A 27,492-nucleotide genomic window follows, 5' to 3' on the forward strand; every position below is an offset into this window, starting at 1 on the left:
TCCGCTCAATCCTTGCATATTCTTCAAACTTTGTTCAAGGCTTCACATTCTCTTGGCAATCTCATTTTGTTCTGCAATTCTAGGGTTCTGATCCTGTCCCGGTGCAAGCTCGCACTGAGGCGGTAGAGGATTAGTACTGGTAGCGAACCTAGTTGGTTCCATTGAGAACGATGGTGCTTGGAATGTAAAAGAGGATGAGTCAAAGCTTGGTTTGTACGTGGTAGGCTGTGCTGTAACCGGGCAAGGCGATGCGGTAAAGATGTTCATACTTGCATCAGTGGGTGACATTCGGGGATGAGGCTCAGAAGGCGATCCAGTAGAGAAGGCTGAGGTGGCTGGGTACCCGAATGGGGTGGCAGGATAATTTATGGGAACATTAGACGTCCCACTTGACCTGGAGAATAATTCAGGGAATCCGGGGACGACACTTGGCGGCTCTTTCCCATTGTTCCAATCGTCCAACATTTCCAACATGCGGAGCCATAGGATTCTATTTTCCTCCGCAGTTGCGGACTCAGGTGTGAGGACGGCTGAGATCGAGCTTTCCTCGGAAACAGGGATCGTTTGCAATGGAATTTCTGAAGACATTTCCACACTTCCTTTTGACCTGGTAAAGTAAGTGTGAGTACTGCTTCTGGTCCTAACAATAGGTAGTTGAACACTTCTCCTTGACCTCGTGAAGTATGAATGCGAGGCCAGACTTTCACCAAACCAACCGTCTTTTCAAAAACCCTGGAAATGCTCAACGACAAACGCACGGTTAATTTGTAGCAAATAACAGAAGTTAATCTCATGTTGGGCATGATGCACCTATACAGTTAAGTGGATTACTATATGTTTGCTACGAGAGCATGCGTCATTCCGGCATTTTTATTAGTTTTTTTTTCTTTCTTTTCTTTTTCTTTTTCTTTTTCTCTTTTTTTTTGTTTTTCTTTTATTATATTTTTTTTTATTTTCGCAGTAAAAGAAATGCGACCGTATCCGATGAGGACTGCCTACGTATCACGATGCCTACGTGAATCAGATCATTACGTAGTTCGAAAAAACACAAATGAGCGTAAAAGAAACAACCTCTTTATTGTTGAAATGTTCTGTTACAAACTACATTTTGCAAAAGAAAAAGCAAACTTTGAAAGTAAACCTAGACTCAAAAATAAACTAAAAATCACCCTGATGGGAAAAACAGGCGGAAGATGCTAAGATACAGGCTTGACTTATGAGTGCATTATGGTTTTGAAAATTGGTGTCCGCGGGGCATCGTTCGGCCTCGCCGCGGTCCTAGGTGTGAGATCCCTCTCAAGTTGCTCCAACTCATGCATAGTCTGTTTGACATAACCCATTACTGCCGAGAGGACGGTAACGTTGGACATGTTCTCGCATCGTAGACATCGTCTGGTGATGGCATGGGCGATGGCCTTGATCCTATCTCTGGCTTGCTTCTTCTCTATGAGTAGGCATTTTATCTGATCGCTACATATCTTGAATACTTGAGCATCCTGTATATGCTGGTGCTTCAGTCGTCGTACTTCCAACTTCATCTGGGCTATTGAGTCGTACCAGTATCTGCTCTCAATTTGGAAACCCTTGGCCTGATTAGCTGCTTTGATCTCAAGTGCAGCCATCTCTCTCTTTATTTTAACAACAGTTTTCTCGTGGTCGCCTTCCAATTGATTTAGGTATCGGCGATGCTTATCTACTCTTGTATCCCACTGTGCCCTGAGCTCTGCTATGACGTTTTCAGATTTCTCCAAACCATCTTGCCATTCCCTGATTTCACCTTTTAGCCTTTTTATCAGCTGCTCGTCTGGTCGATGCCTTGGCTGTTTATCCGCATCCACCCTTATCTGTTTGATCTGGGTTCTGAGTCGTTCATTGTCCTGAATTAACCTGTTCCGCTCTCCCAGTTTGGTAGCATCTTGCACGTTGTGCTCATATTTCAAACTTTCCACTTGTTGCTTTAACCTGTTGATTTCGGCGCAATAGCCTCTTTCCTTTGCTAACCAATCCCACTGCTTCTGCGATGATTCGGTGAAATTTTGGATGTGGGGCCTCTTAGCTGGCCTTTCATGCTCAAGTTCCCTTCTGTACCATGCAAGGTAACCTGGCGCCGATTCTCCTTTGGCTCGATCCCGCACGCAAGTATCTGATTTCAAATATTGACACTCACTCCAGATTTGACGAATCTTTGCTTCTGGGAATTGTCCGTTAGGACTTATCTCAATTGCTTGAGTGCTAAGGATCTTCCTCATGAGGTACTGTTTGGCATCTTCCGAACTGTCTCAAAACTCGGCAGGGTGCGTAAGGTTGAATGCTCTTAAGCCCCATTAGTAAGAAATGAGTTTTAGCTGCAGACATATATAGGATCTCATCAACAGGCAACCATCCCAACGTCCATTGTATTTGGCTGGCAGTAAGTTCTTGAAAGAACGAGGTCCATGCCAGGACTCCTTTGGGCAAACTGATCTCTTTGGTTCTCGTGTAAGATTCTTCTATGCAGGTCTTTTCCGGGGAACCATGGCTCAAAATCTCGGAATGATGGCAGAGGTGCTTGGTCATCCATAGCTGTAGGAGCAAGTTACAACCTTCGAAGAAATTTCCCCAGCTTTACAAGCTGTAAGAGCTCGAAAGATGTCGGATACCACCATAGGCGCGAGAGTACTGTCACTTTGCGTGAGTAAAGTGCTGACGACCCCGGACATCTTCAGATCAATGTTTCCGTCTTTCCTTGGAAATACCAGAAGGCCTAGGAACATCACCATGAAAGCTACCCGTCTGTGCTTGTCCCACTTCTGACGAACTCCTTTGCTGCACAGTTTGTTGATTGGATTATTGAATCCCCCCTCATGACCGTACCTATCATATATGAAGCATGGAGTACAAAATCCGGCTGCCAGATCCGGGTTGTGGACTGTTCTAGGTATCTTCAATGAATCTAGGAACCGATGTACCGTGACGACTCTTGGGGCGACCAAGTATTTTTCCCTCAAGGGAAGTTCAGTATTCCCGATGTATCCGGCCATTTCTTCCAAAGTTGGGGTTAGTTCAAAATCAGAGAAATGGAAAACATTGTGCGCCGGGTCCCAATAGGTAACCAAAGCTCTTATGATATCCCCCCGAGGCTGGATTTCCAATAAACCCACAAGACCTTTCAGGTATTTCTTAACCTCATATTGTCCTTCAACACCTAGATCATTCCACCATAGCCGTAACTTGATAGGGATTTTGGTCATTATTGAAAAATGTTCATTTCGCATCGTGCTCATCCTGCACATTTATTAAGGTGATTTTAACAAAACGAACTGACTCAATTTTTTTTTTTACAGAGGGGATCGAGTTTTAAACACGACCTTTAAACACTTCGGGGACGAAGATTTTAAGGCTGTGTGGGTCTATTGGATAAAAATGCTAAACAAGACCCAAAGGTGGCTATTTATGCAAAGTCAGCCTTCCGGCGTCCCTTTCGGGAACATTCGGCTATTTATGACAAAACAGCGTCACCCGATTTATTTACGACTTTTTTTTTTAAAGTTTGAAACGCATTTTTTATTTATTTAATGATTTTGGCTATTTTAGCAAAAATGGGGTTGACCCCGACGAGGGTTGCCTACGTATCTCACATCCGGTGAGAATCAAACCGGCGTAGTTCGGACATATCATGAATAGAGAAAATCAAATAAACCTAGAAATCAAGAATAAGTATTTTTATTATTTTTGAAAAGAGATAAAGACTAAAGAAAATATTTATTATTATTTTTTTAGGCAATATTTGGACTATTAGTCTGAATTTATAAAAGAGGTACTACAAAAGAAACAACACATTTTTTTTTGAATTATGAATTTTCCGTTTTTTTTACTTTTAAATAAATACCCTTTTTGATTTTTAAAATAAAAGAAATTTTTTTATGTGTTTTATTTTTAGTAAATCAAACTAAAAGATAAATGTTGGTTTTATTCTTTTTTTTTTTAGAAAAATTCCGGCGAGGTTGGGACACTGCTTGGAGATTGGTTTCATTTTCCAAAATAAGTAATTATCTCCCCTACGCTGCTATTTTTCTTTTTAGGAACCGGTCGACATGCGGAACCGAAGCAAATAAATGCACGAAGCAAATAGGATGCAGCAAGACGGTCTTTTCATTTCAGGTTGCCTGTCCTAGACGGGCTCAACCCCTGTGTTGAGCCCCCTAAGTCAAATGCAACATGATGCAAATAAACGTTCCTACTAGGGATCCGGCATGAAGCTTCGTTATACTAGGTTTATACCCTGGGTATTTGTTCTAGACTGTGTACCCGAGCGGACAACTCGAGTCGAGGAGGGGGCTACGTACCGGGGACCCGCGAGATCATCCGGCTTTGTAACTTGTCCGACCTCTTTCTTATTTCAGGTATTGACACTAACAGAATAGGGAGTCTCGACCAGCGAGCTTCTCCCCGGAGGTAAGAAGAGAAAGGTTTCGGCACAGTTTATATACAGTTCAGATAATATCAAAGCGGTAAAAGACAACATTTAGCACGCTATGCAAAAACATGTAATAAAAATCAGATAATAAAGCCAAATATAACAATTATTCTAAGCTCGAATTCTTGAACCCTGAACCAGTGGTTCTGGGTCCAACAAATCCCCAGCAGAGTCGCCAGAGCTGTCACACCTCCTTTTTGCGCGCCCGGCCCCGAAGGGTAAGATGCGCGGGTGGAGTTTTTCCAATTTAAGTGACAATATTCGAAATGGGATTATTTATTTAATTCAGAGTCGCCACTTGGGAAAGGTTTGGCTTTTGGTGTCCCAAGTCACCGGTTTATCTTGAATCCCAAATCGAGGAAATTTTCGACTTTTCCAAATGAAGTCTGCGAACCAGAAATTCTAAGTAAGGAATTCTGTTGACCCAAGGGAAGGTGTTAGGCACCCTCGAATCCCGTGGTTCTAGCACGGTCTCTTAAATTGTTATAATGGCTAAACATCTGATTTAAATACATGTTGTGACTTATGTGCTTTTTATTAGATTTAAACAGCTTTTATTATTATCATTTATTTTTATAGAATTGCAACGTCGTGAAAATGCATCTCGAACCACGTCACAATCAATGCACCCGTAGTTGTTAACACATTTCGACTCCGTTGAGATTTGAATTTGGATCACATCAATGTGCACCCATGTTTAAGAAGGTTAGATCATTAAAGGCGCGCCTAAAGCAACTAGCGTATTGTTACTTTAGGAAGGCCGTAAAATTCGCTAAACGGCCTGTCCCGAATTCTAAGTAGTTTAATATATACGTTTAGAGGGCCCCGCAGCTTGTGCATTTTGTTTGTCGAGGCTCGCCTCATTTTATTTAAAAGGATAAACCTGCAGAGACTACATCTTTGTTATGTTTAGTCTAAAATAGGAAAAGGAAGATACATGTTGATTCAAGTATATGCTTTGGGCCTAATTCTTATTACTTTCTGATTAATTATTTATAAAAAACGTCATACTTTATGAGAAATGTTCTAATTTGACAAAGAAATTACATGACAAAATGCTATGCTTATATACAAAACATCTCTTGAATCGAATTAGACTCATTTAGGCTAGATTAAGGGAATTAACCCACTAGACACTATTACCACTGGGGGGTTCGAACGTGCTCCTATATACTGCCTAGCGGATTTCTGATGAAAGAAACTGAAATAAAACAGAGCATCATTGTGAAGGTGGAAGCATTTTATCCTATGCATATTGTTATAACTAAACAGGAATCCGATCAGTAACTATGCCAAATATTTGTACAATTCTACGTATTGTACTATTACTTAACTCATGTCAACAAACATCTATGAACTAAGATATAAGAGGCTGAAACTCAGTTAAGTATTAACTAACTAGATTTTTTTTGCTATTGAATTGCACATTAATCAATTTATACAGAGAAGTCAATATGCCATGAGCATTACAAAAAGAGACATCTAAACTTTCTTCAAAACTCCTTTCATTTCATGCTTTGGAACTGTTACAGTTAACACCAAAGTGGGATTTGAAATGTGTACCTGGAAACACTGAAAATGCAAAGGAGAAGAGGAAGAAGATGGGGAAATCAGCAGCAGCAGGAAACAGAATTAACAGTAGCAGCAGGACATAGAATAGCAGCAGCAACAGGGACAGAATAGCAGCAACAACAAACACACGAAATAATTGAAGTGGGATCAAGACCTCAACTGGGAATACTCACCTAGACCAAGTCTTCGAGTAAAACGACAACAATCAAGCAGACTCAGCTGGGATTTGGAAGAAATCAATGTTGCACAAACAGGTCAAGACTAGTGAAATCAAGACAGCAATCAAAAGATGTAATTTCTGATCCTGCCTGTCTGTGTCATCAAAGAGAATTCTTTTCCAGTTTTCTGTTTTCCTCACTTTAATTCTCAAAATGTTCTCCCCTCAAATCACTCTGTTCTTGTCAATGTCTGTTTCTATGTGTGTGTGTGTATATCTCTCAATGTGTATCACCCTCTCTTTCTTTCAAATTATTCCTCACAGTGTTCCTCTCCCTATATCTGTATGTCTATATCTGTATGTATTTTAGCTCTTTCCCCAGAAAATCCTCACAGTCCTCCAGTCCCCTCTTTATCTCTGTATGTCCTCCCTTTTATAAGCCTTCTATTACCCCTTTTACAGCCTGATAAGTTAAAAGAAAACCCTTCCCATGTGCCCATCTTCTTTTCAGTTCTACTTTAGCTATTTAAGTATTAAACCCCATCATTCCCTGGCAGTTCTACCCTTTAAGAGGTTTAATATTTCTTAAACTAAAGCAAAGTATGGGCAGTAGAATATATCTGACAGCATATGCTGTCAAACCATTTTTAAATCAAAAACCCTTTTATGCAGGAAACAGGCTGTGCACAATGCACATGCTGTGCACAAGTGCACATGCCATCAACTCAGATTTCAATTACAGACCAGGCCTTAGGTTTCTGAAATCATATTAACAACTATAAGTAACTGAACTTGGTTCTTAATTGATTCAGGCAATGTTCAACAGAAGCAAATCGATTTATTTTTGTTCAGACAGTTGAAACTAATTGACGACACATGTCGACTCGACTATATTAGTTATAACACATACAATCGTAGCCAAAAATCCGACATTTAACAGTATCACACAAGGTTCGCATTATATTGACTGAGCAGAATTGTGCTTCGAGGAATCAGTTAATCAGTACAAATTTGGAATTCAACTAATTGCACAACAAATACATACATACACACTATCAGGACAAGTAGAAAAAGACACTCAATCAAACAACAAAGGTTCAGGCAAAGTGGACAGGACACAGTTAATAGAAACTCAAAACAAAGCAGACTTCAACAATCATGAACAACTTTTAAAACAAATCACACGGACTAAAACAAGTAAAGGAAAGAAAGCAAACTCACCTTAAAACTCGAAAAATCAAAAGTCTTGAACTCGGATTTGGACAGACCTTTCTTAAGGCTGAACGGGCTTTAATCGAAGTGTTTCTCAGGTGAGAAACACTTCGATTAAGGTCCATTAGACCTTAATCCTTTGGTTTGAACAAAACAACGGACCAGTGACGAGGAACCCTAAGGTTCGAAAACCAGATCCGGGATTCGTGCTTCCCTGGTCAGATTCGGACCAAACCAAGTATGGTTTGGTCACGAGGGGGGTCTGGGGAGTGTCTGGTATGAATTTAAGGCAGATCGGTGTAGATTAGGTTCCGACTCGAATCTTCAAATGAAGATTCGAGAATGTGGGATAGGATTCGAGGTGTGTGGTTGGTAGATTTGGGTTCAGGACGGCACGGGGGTTCTATGGTGTTAAGGACAAGGTCACCGGCGTCCGTGCCGCCGGTTTTCATGGTGAAGGATACAGGGGCGGCTCTAGGGTTTGATGGGGAAGATGGTGAAGACGGGAGCTGGGGTATCAGATGGGGGGCAGGGTAAGGTTAAAGGGCTTATATATGGAATGGGTGGGTTGATCTCAGCCGTTGGATCAACTGAAATCAATGGCTTGGATCTAAGGGCTTAGGGGAAACAGTGTCGTTTCAACTAAAGGGGGTTTGGGTTGGTCCGGGTGGAACGGGTCGGGTTTTGTTCGTGGGTATGGGAAATGTGATCTTGGCCATTGATCAATCTGAGATCAACGGCCCAGATCAGGCTGGATTAAAACGGCGTCGTTTGGACACCCTGGGTATCAACTCGGACTGGACCGGGCAGGCCTGGTTTGGGCATTGTTTGTTTGGGCCAATTTTAACAAATTGGCCCAAATCCGGAAAAAGGAAAGGCCTCTTTTTTTCTTCTTTTTTTTTTATTATAAAAATACAAAACTAAGTAAAAATCAAATTAAAATAAACACTTAATACAATTATTTGCACACACATTAAAATAATTCAAAACAGGTAAAAATCAAACAAAACAAAATCAAGGACAAAGATGCCTGTTTATGCTTTTCTATTTAACAACCATGTTACGGTTCAGATTATGCATGACACGTACATTTTTTGTATTTTGTTTTAATAAAGTAAAAATGGGCCAAAGTCATAAACAATTAACGAAGTGCCATGTAAAAATCCCAAAATTTGCACAACGGGATCAATTGTTGTTATTTTTTATTTCTTTTGGAGCGATTGTCTCGTGAAGCAAAAATCACGTGCTCACAAACATGTAACACGACTTCTGTGGGTCCCAACACGTAGCCTAAATAGGATTTCTAACATGACTGGCCGCTCAATTTCTCTAACAAATGGTCAAAAAAATACGGTAACGACAAGATTAATCAACTATACAGTTCCACGGAATCGACCAAGTCATAATTCTTACGATGCACTCCTATACGCCTGTCACCTAGCATGTGTGTCACCTCAACACCAATCACATAACACTTAATTCGGGGTTTCATACCCTTAGAACCAAGTTTAGAAGTGTTACTTGCCTCAAACTGTGCAAAACTGTACTCCAACAAGCCCTTGCCTCGCGAAAAGGACTCTGAATACCTTGAATCTAGCCATAAACAATTCAATACTATCAACTCAAGCTATAGGAACCAATTCCATATAAAATGCTAAGTTTTTAATCAAAAGTCAAAAAGTCAACTCAAAAGTGAACCCCAGGCCCACGTCTCGGAGTTCAACAGAAGTTACAAAATCCGGAAGCCCATTCAACCACGAGTCCATCCATACCAAATTTACCAAAATCCAACACCAAATCGTCACTCAAATCACCTAATTAAACTCTCCAAATCCCTAGCATAAACCCCCCAAATTACACCCCAAAAACACACAAACTAGGTGGAAAATTCAATGGGGAATCAAGATTATTAAATAAAAAAAGACCACAAGTGACTTACCTCATGAATCCCTTCGAAATCCCTCTCAAAAATCGCCTTAGACCGAGTTTGCCAAGTCCAAAATGAGAAAAATCACGAGCACTTTGAATTTAATGTTCTATCCAGGGGTATCGCACTTGCGGTCCACTTGACCACATCTGTTGTCCCGCTTCTGCGGATTTTCCTTCGCTTCTGCAATTCAGGACCCCAAGCTCAGTTCCGCATCTGCGGTCCCTCAAGCGCAGATGTGCATCCGCATCTGCAGATTTATTTCCGCACCTGCGCCTCCAGGCTTTCTCTCCCTATCTCTCACCTGCAACCCCTCTTTGCATCTGCGACATCACAGGTGCGGACAACTCTTTCGCACCTGCAAAATACCCCAGCTCAAACCACCCTCGCACCTACGCCACTCTAGTCGCCCCTGCGGCATCACACCTGCGGCCAAACCCCTAGCAGGAACGATTATACTAGAAGGCAAAATGTTCCAGCAATGCTTTAAGTCCAAATTTTTATCCGTTAACCACCCAGAATCCACCTGAGGCCCTCGGGACCTCAAGTAAACCTAAAATATCATACGAACTTAGTCGAGTCTTCAATCACATCAAACAACGCTAAAACCACGAATCGTGCATCGATTCACGCCTAATGAACTTTTAAATCCTAACTTCTACATTAGATGCAGAAACCTATCAAATCAAGTACGATTGACCTCAAATTTTGTACAGAAGTCACGAATGACACAACAGACCCACTCCAACTCCCGGAACCCCTATCCGATCACGGTAACCACAAAGTCAACTCACGGTCAAACTCCCAAATTTTCAACTTTTGCCATTCAACTACGGATTTCCAAATTACAATCTAAACATACTCCAAAATTACCCAATAGAGCTAACATAACTATCAAAACTCCATTCCAGAGTCGTTTACACATAAGTCAACATCTGATTCAACTTAAGCTTCCAACCTTGAGACTAAGTGTCTCAACTCATTCCGAAACTTTCCCGGAACCGAATCAACTACCCCGGCAAGTCACAAAGCAACTATTAAGCATAAAATTAGCAGTAAATAAGAGAACGGGGCTACAGCTCTCAACACGACCAGCCGGATCGTTACAATCTACTGGCTAAATCAAGATCAAATTAGCAAATGCAGCATCAATATAAAATTCGATCTTAAGGAATGATTACATTTTCCTTAAAAGGAAAGATATGTTCTCTAAAGCTAACATACCTACTTACAAAGATAGTTTTAGTTTCTAAGTAAAACAATCTATATCCCTTTTGAACTTCTGAGTAACCTATGAGGACTGATTTTCTTGCTCTCTTTGCAAACTTATCTCCTTTTGGTAAGTTGCTAGAGAAAGATAAACAGTCAAACACCTTTAAGTGATCAATAACAGGTGTTTTATTATACAAAACTTCATAAGGAGATTTTCCTTGCATTATGGATGTAGGCCACCTGTTGATTAGGTAAACAACCGTCTTGATGCTATCTCCCCATAATCTACTAGGAACAGAACTCTGAAATTGCAATGCTCTAGCCACTTCAAGTGTATGTCTGTGCTTCCTTTCCAACACTCCATTCTGTTAGGGTGTGTATGGGCAACTTCTTTGATGTACAATGCCTAAGGATGATAACAGTTCATTACAGCTGGAATTAAAAAAAACTCTCTTCTATTATCAGATCTTAACACTTTCACATTCATGCCAATTGAGTCTTTACCATTATAAGAAAGTCTTTCAACACTATTACAACTTCACATTTAGACTGCAATAAGCACACCCAGGTATATCTACTAAAGTCATCCACAATTGTAAGAAAATAATATTTCCTATCATATGTAGGTAGTTTGTGAGGACCCCAAACATCAAGATGAATAAGCCCAAAAATACACTCAGTCTTACTGCGACGGAGAGGAAATTTCAATCTACTTTGCTTAGCTAAAGGACATACTTCACAGTTATGTTGTAAACTATATACTACTTTAGTTTTCAAGTCAGAAATATGTTTCATTGTCATTATTGATGGATGTCCTAATCTCATATGCCAAAGGGTGCACTCATCAGTGTGCTTGGTGGCCAATGCTGCTACTGGCTTGTCTCTCCATTTGAGAATATAAAGTCCACAGTTCTCTCTACCAATCCCCATCACCTTCCCATTGTAAAGACCCTGCAATACACAAAAGTCAGGGAAGAATAGAGCACAACACAGCAGCTCCTTGGTCAGTTTGGAAACTTATAATAGATTGAACCTAAAATCTGGAACATATAACACATCCTTTAGTTCATATCCCTGTAGAATTGAAGTATTTCCTTTGTGTGTTACTGAACATTTGCTACCTACACTATTTGTGGCTAATGGCTGCAATTGGGTCTTCAAGATCATAAGTGTCATGACCCAAAATCCACTAGCCGTGATGGCACTTAACCCAACCCGCGAGGTAAGACAATTAATAATTATCCAGTTTCATTTAACTTAATAAAAAAATTAAACAAGAGAATAGTCTGAATTTTATACATTTTCCAAGGACTCGTAGTACAAATCACGAGCTTCTATGAATGGAGTTTACAAAGCAACAATGGAACAATTACACAGTCTGTTTGAAAAGTACATAAACAGAATTTTATAGTCTAAGGCTACCGTGAACAAGAGGCAGCTACAACAGGAATGCGGTTATGCCTTCAAATCCAGCAACTATCGAACGTAGCAACATCGTCATCCGGGATCTACACGCACTGTGTAGGAAGTGCAGTATGAGTACAACCGACCCCATGTACTCAAAAAGTAACAAACCTAACCTCAGGTAGAAAGCAGTGACGATCTAACACAGGATCAGGTCCAAAGCCAATATTTCCACAACAGGTCATAACAACATAAATGCAAGTATATAAGAGATATCTCAAAAGTACAATACTCAGCTCGTTCACAGTTCCAGAAAATGGTCATGCTTTTCAAATATCTCAGTGAAAGAAAATCTCAGATCTCTTACCGAAAATGCCAAAAGTACGAATAAGTTTGAAAACTGTAATTTTTCAAATATCCTTTCCACAATAAATAAAATATTTCATTTTCTTTCCAAATAACAAGTATAAAGTGCCTCTCCATACCCACATACCAATATATATAATAAGTCATGAATGACGTGATACTATATAGCATGAGGAAGAATGCATCTCTATGCCTGTATGACATGTATGCATGTAAATGCCATGTATCTGAAAGATGAAACATGTACTCACACTCTCAGAGTACTCAATCTCATTACCTTGCATCCTCTCTTACTAAGCTCAATGCTTAACACACTAAATCATTCAGCGCTGTATAATAACTGATGCGGCGTGTAGCCCGATCCATATATATATAGTCGACTACGCTCACTGGGAGGGTACAGACTCCGGAGGGGCTCCTACAGCCCAAGCGCTATATCGCTGCGGTGTGCAACCCGACCCAATATCGCTGCGGCGTACAACCCAATCCATATATCGTTGCAGCGTGCAGCCCGATCCATATATATATTTATATCCTCACAATCAGGCCCTCGGCCTCACTCAATCATCACTCTCTCCAGTCTCACTCATGGGCTCAAAATGTCATGAAACTAGCCCGTCAACAATGATATGATGCATCAACAACAACAACTGAGACTGAGAGACGATATGAATGCATGAATATGACTGAGTTCAAAATATCAATGGAAATCAATGAGATGACAACAAGAAATAACCATTATGGGTATAAACAATATCAGCATAAAGTCTAAATATGATATTTAGTATGATTGACAGCTCATTTACTTTATCACATGATGAAAAAACAAATATCAACAAAATAGGGCCACTATACAGGGCCATGGGAATAATAGAGTCCCATTTCACAGGGTGCACGCCCACACGCTCGTCACCTAGATTGTGAGTCACCTCATTACCAATCACATAATACATAGTTCGGGGTTTCTTACCCTCAACACTAAGCTTAGAAGAGTTACTTATCTTAAACAAGCCAATTCCGACACCGAGCAAGCCAAGCAATGCTCCAAGAATCCCATCACGTGTGTTTTGACCTCTGAATGGCTTGAAACTAATCAAAAACAACTCAATTACATAAAATGATGCTAAAGGAATCAATCCCAATCGGAAAAGGTCGAATCTTTAATCAAAAGCCCAAAATCGGCAAAAAAGCCCAACCCGGGCCCGCACCTCGGAACCCGACAAAACTCACAAGATCCTTCAACCCATTCAATTACGAGTTCAACCATAGTAATTTCACTCAAATACGATTCTAAATTGGTGTTCAAAACTCAAAAATTCATATTATGAAACTTTAGGCCAAAACTCCCAATTTCTTCTTTAAAATTCATCAATCAAAAGCTAAAATCAAAGATAGAGTCATGAAATATAACCAATATCGAGTAGAGAACGCTTACCCCAATTTATATTCTAAAAAGCGCCTCGAAAAATTACCCAATTCCGAGCTCCCCAACTCAAAATATGTTAAATACATAAAACCCTCATTTTAACACTGTTCTGCTTCATTTCTTAGGCCAAAAGATCTCAAAACTCACTTTTGATACCACCAATGTATTCCTTGTAAAAGTTTAGTCAAGATAGGTTCTTGAATCACTCCATTTGACCTTATATTGAAGGAGATATGTTGGTTTCAATATTTGGAAATAGTGCAGATTTTTAAATACGCAGCAGTGGCAATTTCGTAATTATTCTGAAAAATCTAGCAATCCAATTCTTAGTAAAATGACCATAAAATCCTCATACGATATTCAAATTTGACGATTATTTTTGCTATGGCTCCATAATTACGATACGGATCTACTGCTTCAATAAAAACATAAATCGGAGCTCATTTATTCAATATGGTACAATTTATGCTTGAAGAAACGACGTCGAAACATACGAAAAACGATCGCAACACAACCCAAACCTATCTGAAACTCACATGAGCCCCTCGGGACCCCATCTAAACATACCAAAAAGTTCCATATCATAATACGGACCTAGTCGAGGCCTCAAAACACACATAATAATATCGAAATGACGAAATGCACCTCAAATCAAACTTAATGAACTTTCGAACTTTCGACTTCCAAAAACCCACGACGAAACATATCAAATCAACTTGGAATGAACCCAAATTTTGGACATAAGTCCTAATACATAATACGGAGCTACTCGTTCCCCCAAACTACCGAGCGAAGTTCAAATACTCAAAACGACCGGTCGGGTCGTTACATTCTCCCATATTTAAACATACGTTCGTCCTCGAACGTGCCAGGAGTTGTTTTAAAAGCCATTAAATCACCGTGTAACCTAACTATGTACATACCCGGGGGTGATCCCACGTCACCCTATCCCATATAGGTCTGATAACATAACATAACTGGAATTTCTTAATCCAACCTAGCCCACAAACCTTAGAACAAAATTTTTCACATCCGAAATTTTCCATAAAATCAGAATCTCGCATCTACACACTGTATAAGTCTGAACAAGTTGTATCAAGCCATATTCGTAACCCAAGATAAAATCACATGATATACCATACAACTCAAACACTCATAGGAATAACTTCTAATCATAGTAGTTGCTCAAAATAAACCAATACCAGTAATAAACCTCTTATCAAATAGAGCCTCGTTCTAACACCTTCATATACTACCAACGATGAAAGAAACACACATAAACTCATAATCATTCGTCAGACCAACAAGTTGTGGAACTCCCTCTCCTTTAATAGGAACTATAGCAAATTTGTAAGCCGATCAGCATCAATATCCTTCCAAATATGCCGCAATCTAATCCGATAGCACTCATTCTAGGTACGATGACCTCATCCCATCTAACATAATCACTCTAGTGACATGACACATTAATACAGTCTAAAGCCGCAACTCGTGCAATCCGTGCACCAATAAGCAACATTCCAAATGTACTCAATCATGGAAAATGACTTAGACGAGGGAATTATCTCGCAAGCTCAACATGTACTTCCACTAAGCAATGCTAAGAACCTATCATACATCGTATAACCAAAACACATGAATCTAACACAAAGGATAATGTCTCAACATAACTCCGCTAAAATACATCACCCATCCAAATACTGGTCCATATTATGTACCTCGAGCCACCCTGCTCAAAATCAATAACCACGCAAAATTCGACATCAAGCACCCAAAGTGCATTACCATAACTACGGAGAAAAAATGCCATAATACCACAATCAAGAAAGAACATAGCAATGCACAATCAATCATGCAATACCCAAATACTCATCTCGCTCCTATTCGACTATAAAGCTCAAATAGAACCGCACCATATGTGCATATAACCAACGAATCACCACTCCTCGTCACATAGAAGAGTAACTCATAGATCATTTTAGAACATGAATAATCTCAACAACAACCAAATGGCACATCCCTCAGCAATAGCAGTATGGAGCCAACCAATCCGACTCAGTGTAGAATACACATCCTAATTGGGCCTACCAATGGACCCCCAAATCAACTCCGGTCACCCACAAATAGATAAATAATCCTCCGAAAGTCAACAAGGACTGAATCATAACACATACTATCACCTGGATAGCTTCAACCATATTTCACAGACCACAACAATACAACAATCTGCTCTTGAGAGCTCCCAATCTCCAAATCCATAGAGCACATGAATCACCATATCTGATCCCAACTCCACCGCCTGAATGTCTAACACATCTCTCGTACACGATCATCTCCCGAGGAATACTTCTATAATTCTTCTGTTCCACAAAGCAAAATTTGAACGCTAGCAGTCGATCAACTAGGAGAGTGCCGCAATACCAATGAAGTATCCATAAATCAAAACACATCTCCACTTCTGAAATGTATACTCTCATCAAGCCATACCAAATAGTAATATTATTATACCTAGTCATCTGAAACTATCCGTGTTGCCAAAGGACTATGACCTCCCCTTCAAAACTGAACCGTGATCTTACACATGTAAATCTCAATCTTACACAACACACCACATATACTATGCCATCATACGAAAAATATGAGAACTTCGTAATCCACTCCGACTCACAAGCAACTACTCACTCAATTAGCCAAGAACTTTCCATTTGATTTTATCCGGAGAAAATCACTATACATCACATGCTCCTCACACCAGAAGAAAATATACATCGCAAACTGTGGTAGAAACCATCGAGAACCCTCCGAAACCCATTTGCACATAACAAAACCATTAGAACTAAATCTCTCTAACTCAACAAAGCCACGCAGGCCACCAAAACCCAAGAGTACCGCCACAAAACACCAGTAGAAACTTACTACCTCATAAGGATCAAAAGAGCCAATCGCATCCAATACCATGCCGATCCAACCTACTACCAAACTGTCCTATTTATCCTAGTTCCTTCTGAATTACTTTCAAATTGATACTTCTCCTCGCCATAATACCACAATCCTCAACCAAGACTCACCACACGAGACCCTAGCATAAATCACACCGCCCTAAGGCTCATAAGTCGTTGAATGCTCTCTTAATCACCCCAAAAGTACCACAACCGAGATACCCACTCTAAAAAGACCTTCTGTGAATCTAATGCCATTACCTTCGCCTTCCTAATACTGATATGTAAAATCCATAATGATATAGAAATGCCACAAGTCCTTACATCCTCCAATATAAATCTCAGTTTCTAGCCAAATGCATATCCTGAAGATTCCCAATTGCCACGCAAAAATCTTGAATTCATTTGAACCATTCTGAGAGTCTTCCACTCTGCTCAAATCTCAATTAGACTGACTAAATAGACTGAACGAATAGTGCCCTTTAGCACTCCAGCACCCAAGGAAGTAACTCTACCTTAATGCAACCAAATAAATTCATGCTCCATACACATTACATCATTTACCAATAACAACTCAAATCGTTCCATGATTCTCATATACTCATAAAGTTTATCTAGAATTTCCTTTACTCAAGTCATCCTCGATCTCACCCTCTCCAGAACATAACTCATTCATAAGTATACCTCAAACCAAAACCAATAAAACACATAACCATGAAATCAACTTATCAATAGCGGACTCCCCCACATGGCTCAAAGCCATAGATTAATGCACATAAAAACTCACAATGGATACTCTATTACTACCATAATACCATAGTGAGATTTAACTAAATCCTTCATAAGCTCATGCAACACAAATCATCTAGTATTTCAGATCATCTGCAAATCTCGCATTCACCCTTGTAACAATCAAGCCCACTCTCATAAGCGATCCCAACTCAAATTGCGACACATATATTTCATTGGTAAAAGAGAACTCCCAACAAACAACATAAGGGTCACACAAACCTCAGGACACCCCGCAGAAGATAACCCACTTGCTTCGCTTCAAAATAATATCTCCTTATACCTTTCCACAGTCATAACCATTACGCAATCACTTGATCTTCTTGAGTCTGAACTCATATCACGACATGCAATCTACTTCACTCCTTAATTAAACAACATGAAAAGACCCTTCAACACACCCATAACTCAGGACTATACATTAAATCAAGATGGAAATCAAGCACCAAATAGTTCTTTCTACACTCCAAGCAGACCGTTCTCGTCACATTCAACCATATGAACACATCTCGCAGTCACATCATACTCATCACGTAGCCATCTAGCCATAAATTCTACAAATAGGGACACTACCGAACATATAAATCCAAAAGCACGTGCTCACACAATCAACACCTCTGTGCTCAAATCATAGTCAAAACCCGACCTCAAGTTCTCCAGACTAGCCCATCATCAGCATACCAAAATTACATCCCGCACCTCTCCCATAGAATCACAAGCCGTCGATGTACAACTGATACCGAGCGCTCACATGCGCATACAAATGTGTGGAAGGAATTCAAAGAGTCACGCTTCAAGCTGAATCAATACCGCATGATAAGGAAAGAAAGATAGGAAATATATCCTAAATGTCTTGTAGCCTCTCTAAGATAGATATGGACATCATCATACCGATCCACAAGACTCTACTAGACACTTGCTCATGACATGCAGAACCTATGAACCTAGAGCTCTGATACCAACTTGTCACGACCAAAAATCCACCAGCTGTGATGGACCCTAACCTAACACCCTAGGTAAGCCAATTAATAATTATTCAGTTTCATTTAACTTAATAAAATAATTAAAAAAGAGAATTATCTAAATTTTATACATTTTCCAAGGACTGGTAGTACAAATCATGAGCTTCTATGAATGGAGTTTACAAAGCAACAATGGAACAATTACATAGTCTGTTTGAAATACATAAACAAAATTTTATAGTCTAAGGCTACCGTGAACAAGAGGCAGCTGCAGCAGGAACGCGAGTACGCCTTCAAATCCAACAACCATCGAACGTAGCAACATCAGCATCCGGGATCTGCACGCACTATGTAGAAAGTGCAGTATGAGTACAACCGACCATATGTACTCAAAAAGTAACAAACCTAACAGCAGGTGAAACCAGTGACGAGCTAACACAGGATCAGATCCAAAGCCAATATTTCCACAACAGGTCATAACAACATAAATGTAAGTATAAAAGAGATATCTCAAAAGTAATATACTCAGCTCGTTCACAATTCCAGAAAATAGTCATGCTTTTCAAATATCTCAGTGAAAGAAAATCCCAGATCTCTTACCAAAAATATCAAAAGTACGAGTAAGTTTGAAAATTGTAATTTTCCAAATATCCTTTTCACGATAAATAAAATGTTTCATTTTCTTTCCAAATAACAAGTATAAAGTGCCTCTCCATACCCACATATCAATGTATATAATAAGTTTTGAATGACGTGATACTATATAGCATGAGGAAGAATGCATCTCTATGCATGTATGTCATGTATGCATGTGAATTCCATGTATCTCATAGATGAAACATGTACTCACACTCTCAGAGTACTCAATCTCATTACCTTGCATCGTCTCTTACTAAGCTCAATACTCAGCACACTAAATCACTCAGTGCTGTATAATAACTGTTGCGGCGTGCAGCCCGATCTATATATATATATATATATATATATATATATATATATATATATATATAAGTCGACTACGCTCACTGGGGGTGTACAGACTCCGGAGAGACTCCTACAGCCCAAGCGTTATATCATTGCAGTGCGCAGCCCATTCTAATATATATATCGTTGCGGCGTGCAGCCCGATCCATATAAGTATCGCTGTGGCGTCCGACCCAATATCGCTACGGCGTGCAGCCTGATCTATATATATATTTATATCCTCACAATCAGGCCCTCCGCCTCACTCAGTCATCACTCTCTCCAGTCTCGCTCACGAGCTCAAAATGTCATGAAACTAGCCCGACAATAATGATATGATGCATCAACAACAACAGCTGAACTGAGATACGACATGAATACATGAATATGACTGAGTACAAAATATCAATGGAAATCAGTGGGATGACAACAAGAAATAACAACTATGGGTACAAACAATATCAGCATAAAGCCTAAACATGATATTTAGCATGATTGACAGCTCAATTACTTTATCACATGATGAAAACATAAATATCAACAAAATAGGGCCACTATACAGGGCCATGGGAAAAACAGAGTCCCGTTTCACAGGGTGCACGCCCACACACCCATCACCTAGCATGTGCGTCACCTCAATACCAATCATATAACACGTAGTTCAGGGTTTCATACCCTCAACACTAAGCTTAGACGAGTTACTTATCTTAAACAAGCCAATTCTGACACCGAGCAAGCCAATTGATGCTCTAAGAATCCCATCATGCGCGTTTCAACCTCAGAATAGCTCGAAACTAATCAAAAACAACTCAAATACATCAAATAATGCTCAAGGAACCAATCCCAATCGGAAAAGGTCAAATCTTTAATCAAAAGCCCAAAATCGGCCAAAAGGTCCAACCGGGGCCCGCACCTGGAACCCGACAAAACTCACAAAATCCGTCAACCCGTCCAATTACGAGTTCAACCATACTAGTTTCACTCAAATCCGACTCCGAATTGGTGTGCAAAACTTACAAATTCATATTATAAAACTTTAGGCCAAAACCACCAGTTTCTTCTTTAAAATTCATCAACCAAAAACTAAAATCAAAGATAGATTCATGAAATATAACTAAAACCGAGTAGAGAACACTTACCCCCAATTCATATGTTGAAACGCGCCTCGAAATATTGCCCAATTCCGAGCTCCCCAACTCAAAATATGTTAAATGCATAAAACCCTCATTTTAACATTGTGCTGCCTCGTTTATTCTGCCAAAAGATCTCGAAACTCAGTTTTGATACGTCCAATGGATTTCTTGTGAAATTCTAGTCAAGATAGGCTCTTGAATCACTCCATTTGACCTTATATTGAAGGTGATATGTTGGTTTCAATATTTAAAAATAGTGCAGATTTTTAAATATGCAGCAGTGGCAATTTCGTAATTAATCTAAAAAAATTGGCTACCCAAATTTAGTAAAATGACCATAAAATCTTCATACGATGTCCAAATTTGATGATTATTTTTGCTATGGCTCCATAATTACGATACAGATCTAATGCTTCAATAAAAGCAGAAATCAGAGTTCATTTGTTCAATGTGGTACCATTTATGTTTGAAGAAACGACGTTGAAATATAAGAAAAACGAGCGCAACACAACCCAAACCTATCTGAAACTCACCTAAGCCCCTTGGGACCCCGTCTAAACATACCAAAAAGTTCCATATCATAATACGGACCTAGTCGAGGCTTCAAAACACACACAACAATATCGAAACAACGAAATGCACCTCAAATCAAACTTAATGAACTTTCAAACTTTCGACTTCCAAAAACTTACGCCGAAACATATCAAATCAACTCGGAATGAACCTAAATTTTGCACACAAGTCCTAATACATCATACAGAGCTACTCGTGCCCCCAAACTACCAAGTAAAGTACAAATGCTCAAAACGACCGGTCGGGTTGTTACAATAAGGCAACTTCTTAGGACAAGTTGAAATATATATACAAGTTGAAGGAGATGATACACCTTCTCTCCCATTCTAAGGAATCTTGTTATAGAACAGGTTGTTCATTTTGATTCAGAGATACATCACATGAAAGACACCAAAAGACGTAAGGCTAGCTATAGAAACGATAATCAAGAGACATGACTAGTGATATTATAAAATTATAATAAAGAAAACTATGTCTTCATATATAAAGGAAGAGGGTACGTGACCCTCAATTGACTGGAGCTATTTAGATCTTTAATATTAAATCATATTGTACAGCACATTCTGTAACTCGTTACATGTGACCAGAGTAATCTTCTATTACTTCTTTTACCAGTTACTAACTGCATTGAAGTTTAACTTATTCTGAAAAAGTGAAAGTATTTTCAGGCTTTCTTTTGATCCTTGTTCTCATTACAAGCATTTCTGAAAGATCCTAAATTGTAAAATCACAGTCCACAGGTAAAATCATTCTAGATATTTCGATGTTGCAAACAATGATGGATCTAGAATTTATAGGTAGTGAGTGCTTCACTAATTTTAGTGTAAATTCTAAATGGTCAAATATGATCATACTGGCTGCTCATGGTCAATTATCAAATTTTTAGATATTATCTATGAATATATTACACAATTTGGCCAAAGCTAGCCAATGGGTATTTCAGCACCTATACCATTAAAGGTAGACCCGCCACACGCTACAGAGAAGTTTTACGTATCAACTAGTTAAATTGAAAAATTCATTGCTTGATGTTGGTACTATTTTCCTAGCTTCCATAATCTTCCTCACCATCCAACTTGCCTATTGTGGGATATTCATTTCCAGAATACATTGCCCTTTGATGTACTATGCATGAATCCATCTTATCCAAGTTTTGTCTTCCTTTTGAGCCAAGTCCCAGTGAATTTTGGTGATTGCTGCCTTATTCTAGACTTGAAGGTTTATCAAATTATAGCCTCCCACTGATTTAGGCAGACACATCTTTTCCCAAGCTATAATATTTTCTTTGTAATTGTATTAGTGCCAGACCATTTGTAGCTTCGACAATATGCCTCTATTAACTTCATCACTTTTGCTGATACGATGAATAGTTGAGCCTAGTAGGATTGAATACCAAAATAACTGTCTGTACTAATTGCACTCTACCAGCATAAGATAGTTTCCGAGCAGTCCAAGAAGTTACTCTTGTTACTATTTTCTCAATCAGGGGTTGCCATTGCAAAACAATTAACTTCTTTGTATCCAAAGGAATCCCCTAATATTTAAAAGGCAGTTCACCTAATGAATATCCTGTATTTTGTAGTATCTTCATCTGTTCTGTCTGTGTCACTCTACCAAAATAAATGGCACTCTTAGTAAGATTGGTATGTAAACCAGAGGCAGCAGAAAAATTGTTTGAAGCAGTCATGCAAAACTTGAACTGAGCTATTCCTCTGGCAAACATAAGAAGATCATCTGCAAAGCTGAGATGAGTTATGTTGAGCTTGCTGCATCTTGGATGGAATTTATACTCCTTGAGTTGCTTCAATCCTCTAAGTGGCCTACTCAAGTATTCCATGGCAATTGCAAACAAAAATAATGACATGGGGTCACCCTATCAAAGCCATTTAGCAGCCACAAAAGGTTTTGTCAATTCTCCATTAATCATGATCGAGTAGCTCACCGTTAACATACATGTTTTCACCCATTGTATGAATTTAGTGGGAAAAACATAAGTATTCCATAAGTTGCTCCAAGTATACACATTCCACTGAGTTATAGGCTTTCATCATATCCACTTTCAACATACATCTAGGAGACATATGTTTTCTGTTATATTCCTTGACTAGTTCATGAGCTAATATAATGTTATCAGCAATTTTCCTTTCAGGAAAAAACCCTGCTTGAGCTTCATAAATGATATGGGGCATTACCTTCTGTAATCTTCCAGCAATGACTTTTGAGATAAGCTTCTATAAAATACTGCAACAAGCAATAGGCCTGAAATCTGATTGTCACAGGATTGGGAATTTTAGGTATTAAGGTAATGATAGTGAAATTGATTATTGAATACATTACTCCTGTGTGAAAGAAGTCTTTCCCTACTGCATACACTTCCTCTTTGATAACCGGCCAAGCTTTCTTGAAAAATTCTACATTGTAGCCATCTATACCAAGTTTTTTATAACTTCCAATAGCTTTCATCCCATCATATATCTCCTGATTAGTTATTTCTGCACTCAGCTCTTTTTGTTGCTGTTTTGTTAAGGTTGGACAATTCTTCATAACCAGCATATTAACAGCAGGTAATACATTTGCCCTAGATCCCATCATACTTTTGTAGAAAGAAACTATCTCCTCCTTGATAGTTGTTGGCTCTATGATAATAATACATGATAGTGCTTGTATTTTAGTGATCTACTTTTTTTGTTGTCTCTATTTTATAACTGCAGAAAATAATTTATTGTAGGAGTCCCCCAATTTGATCCAATTGGCTCATGCCTTTTGCTGCAGTATCCCTTCTTCTACAAGTGACCTTGTCTCCAACTTATGCAGCCATTCCTTCTCCTGTTCTTGTAGTAGATCAGAATATTGTGTTTGTATCTGACTTTGAATGTGAGAGAGTGTTTGTCTAGCTTGGTCTACCTTTTCAGTTACTCCTTTAAAGTCAGTTGCATTAAGTTGTCTAAACTTACTTTTCATCTCTTTGAGTTTGAGCCAAATATTCTTCATTTTCCTTGTTGTTTTGTTCCTACTTCAACCTACAGCAACTATCATCTTGAATGTTGGGTGATTTGCCCACACATTGAAGAACTTGAATGGGCATTTGGTTTGAGTCCTAGGTTGCCTTATATTGATACTTATAGGATTATGATCAGAGATAAAAGGCTCTCCATACTCAGTGACTAGATGGCCATAATTCATCATCCATAGATCATCTCCAAACCCCCTATCTATGCGACTCCATACTCTGTCATCACCTTGTTGTTTGTTGGTCTAAGTAAAGTAATCTCCTCTCCATGGAAGCTCTGCAATGCAAATATCATGGTACAATTCAGCAAAATTTCTAATGTCTGCAGTAGTCACAGGAACCTTAAACTGTCTATCTTAGGGAGTGAGTAGTGCATTGAAGCCTCCCCTATTATCCAAGGTCCATTAGGTTCCTTTGCTATTCTTTGAAGATGTTGCCATAGCTTTTTTCCTTTGATCAACTATATTATGTCCATATACCATAGTGAGAAAACATTGTAATCCATTGTATTTCTCTGTTACTTGACAATGAATGAGTTGATCTTGCTTATCAAGTTGTTGCACTATATACATTTGGTCATCGCATACAATCCACACCCTTCTATTCATAGCATATTCATAATTAATTATCTTGTTCCATCCAGATGTTATTTTACTTATCACCATTTCTGCTTTAGCTTTTTTCACCTTTTTTCTACTAGACCAGCTAGTTTGATATGCTTGTCCTTTATGTACTGCTTTATTTCTTTTTGCTTGTATCTCTTATTCAAACCTCTGATGTACAAAATTAACTAAGTCATTGTTGTAAGATTGTTCCACCCCCTATCTAGTAGCATAGGGTTCTCAATTCTCTCATCTTCTCTTTGCAAAATTTGGAATCCATTCTTAGTTGGTATTGAAGGTGTCCTAGGAACAGCTCTTCTATTACTAGTTAGTGCAGGCCATTCTTCAATCTGTTCAGGTTTTTGACTAGTAATTGCTTTCCCTTTATCCTTTGTTGCTATAGGGATCGCATTAATTTCAATAACCGGTAGCTCAGTAGCAAGTTCATGTACCAATGCTTTGGTTGTTACATAATTCTGCTCAATTAGATGTTGATGCCCCTACCCTTTAATTTGCTATCTTGCAGTAACCTGACCTTGTTTTTTCCTTTCTTTAGGTTGCTCTACTTTGTTTGCTTGTTTAGTCAATTCACAATCATGCCCAATCTTCATACATTCTGTGCAGTAGTGTGGCTTCCATTCATACAGCACTTGTTGTTGGAACATTCTCCCTGAAGGCTCTTGTAGTGTCAATTCTGTTGGAAGCTTTTTAGTGACATTTACCTCCACCAGAATTCTAGCATAAGAGATACACATATGCTTTGTTTTACATTCATCTGTGAAAAGTGGTTTTCCTATGGCACTTGCCATTTGACTCAAGGCCTTATTACCCCAGCAACTCATTGGTAACTTTGGTAGAGTAATCCACAATGTTATCTCAGTCAGAAATTCTGCCTTAAGATCAAATTCAGGAGTCTACTGCTTTAGAATCATTGGTCTACCATTGATTGTGTATGGACCTCCATAAAGGATATCCTTTACGTCACAAAGCGTATGAAATTTAGCTATGTAATACCCTTCCTCATGTAAAAATAGACCTGGAGCAGCCATCGACTTCAATTTTGAGCTATGTACCTCTGCATGAATTTATACCCATGTGTTATTAAACAAATTTGTCTAGGCTTAGTGGGAAATCACAACAAAGTGGAGTGGAGAACTTTGATATTCCATAATGAGGCTAGACCTAAAGCAGTGTTTACATTTATCACGACCCAAACTAATGGGCCGCGACGGGTGTTTGAGCCCTACCTGTCAAGCACCCCTAAGCATGAGTCTAAGATATGAACCTGAATAATGTCTGCTGCATTACAAAAATGACATGCGTGAAGGAAACCAACCATCAAGGCCTATGTATGTATACATGCAGAATACAGTGGGCGAACCGGCAAGGCTGTTATAGACAACTATACATCCAATACTGAAAGCCGAGAAGGCCACATACAACCCAGACATAATTTTCACAAACCTCTAACAAAAATATAACTGTACAAAGACGGGATTGAGCCACGTCATACCCATATATATATATATATATACAAACATATCGTACCAAAATCAAAAGCAGCTTCGGATCAAATGGAGCATGCCAACTCTCGCTGATCAGGGAACCTAAGAAGGGGGACCGTCAACTTGCTTACCTGCACCTGTAGGCATGAAATGCATGCTCCATGAAATAGGGCGTCAGTACGAAAAATGTACTGAGTATGTAAGGCATAAAAATTAGTATGTAAAAGACATAGATGAAATATGGAATGTAGAAACATGTCTTTAAATCTGAATAACTTTATAATTCTGAAACGTTTATAATGCGATGCACGTGCGTATAAATATCGTGCCATGCATAGGTATGGGTGTACATAATATCATCAAGCCACTGAGGGCATCCCATCATATCGTCTCGGCCACTGTGGGCAACATCATCAACATATACCAGCCGATCAGGTGGTAGTACGTATATAACGCCGTAACCTTTTCCCTTTTCCCTTATCCCATATACATATATTTACATATATACGCGTATATAACGCCATCTGGTCATGGGTCAATGCACCTATATAAATGAGTGAAATGTATGAAAAATACGTAATAATTTTAATATTCCTTTCGGATAAATTTTTTCAACTACGTATTATTCTTAGATCCATAAACAGAAGATAATAATAGTTTTCATGGGGAATAAAGAATATAGACATCCCTAATAATTCTATGAATAGAGTAATTTATGGAAATTGTGCATTTGCTCGTTTCTTCAATATAATTTGGACCATGCCAATAGAAAGAAGGGAGGGTCTTAACATACCTGTTCCTTGAATTATTTGAACGAAGTGAAGCTTTCTGCTTCTGCGAAATATGAACGAAACCTATGCTTGAATATTTGGACTGCAATTCTGCTTGAAATTTTTGAAATTCAGAAATGAAATTGGTTGCTCTTGGAAATTTCGATTGAAATATTTTGGCTAAAGATAAGGGTTTGGACGAAAAAATGATTCTTCTTTAATGCCAAAGTAACGAAAATGAAGCCAAAGGCATTAAATGAGGGTAAAGACATTAAATGAATCTAAAGACATATTTGGATAATTTTGTATAAGTCTTTCTAAGACTTTAAGTCATTATTAAGTAGCCACCTAGAATTGTGACTACTTAGTCACTTTCTAGGCTTTGTGGCTTCTTGCCACGTGTGTGTGGGGGTTAATTTATTAATTATTTATCCACTTATTAGTTAACTGGGTAATATTCTGTTATCCGGTAATTAATCAATTACCCGCATAATTTAAAAATTACCATAAATTA

The sequence above is a fragment of the Nicotiana tabacum genome, chromosome 8 (assembly GCF_000715075.1).
Source record: "Nicotiana tabacum cultivar K326 chromosome 8, ASM71507v2, whole genome shotgun sequence".
Taxonomy (NCBI): Eukaryota; Viridiplantae; Streptophyta; class Magnoliopsida; order Solanales; family Solanaceae; genus Nicotiana; species Nicotiana tabacum.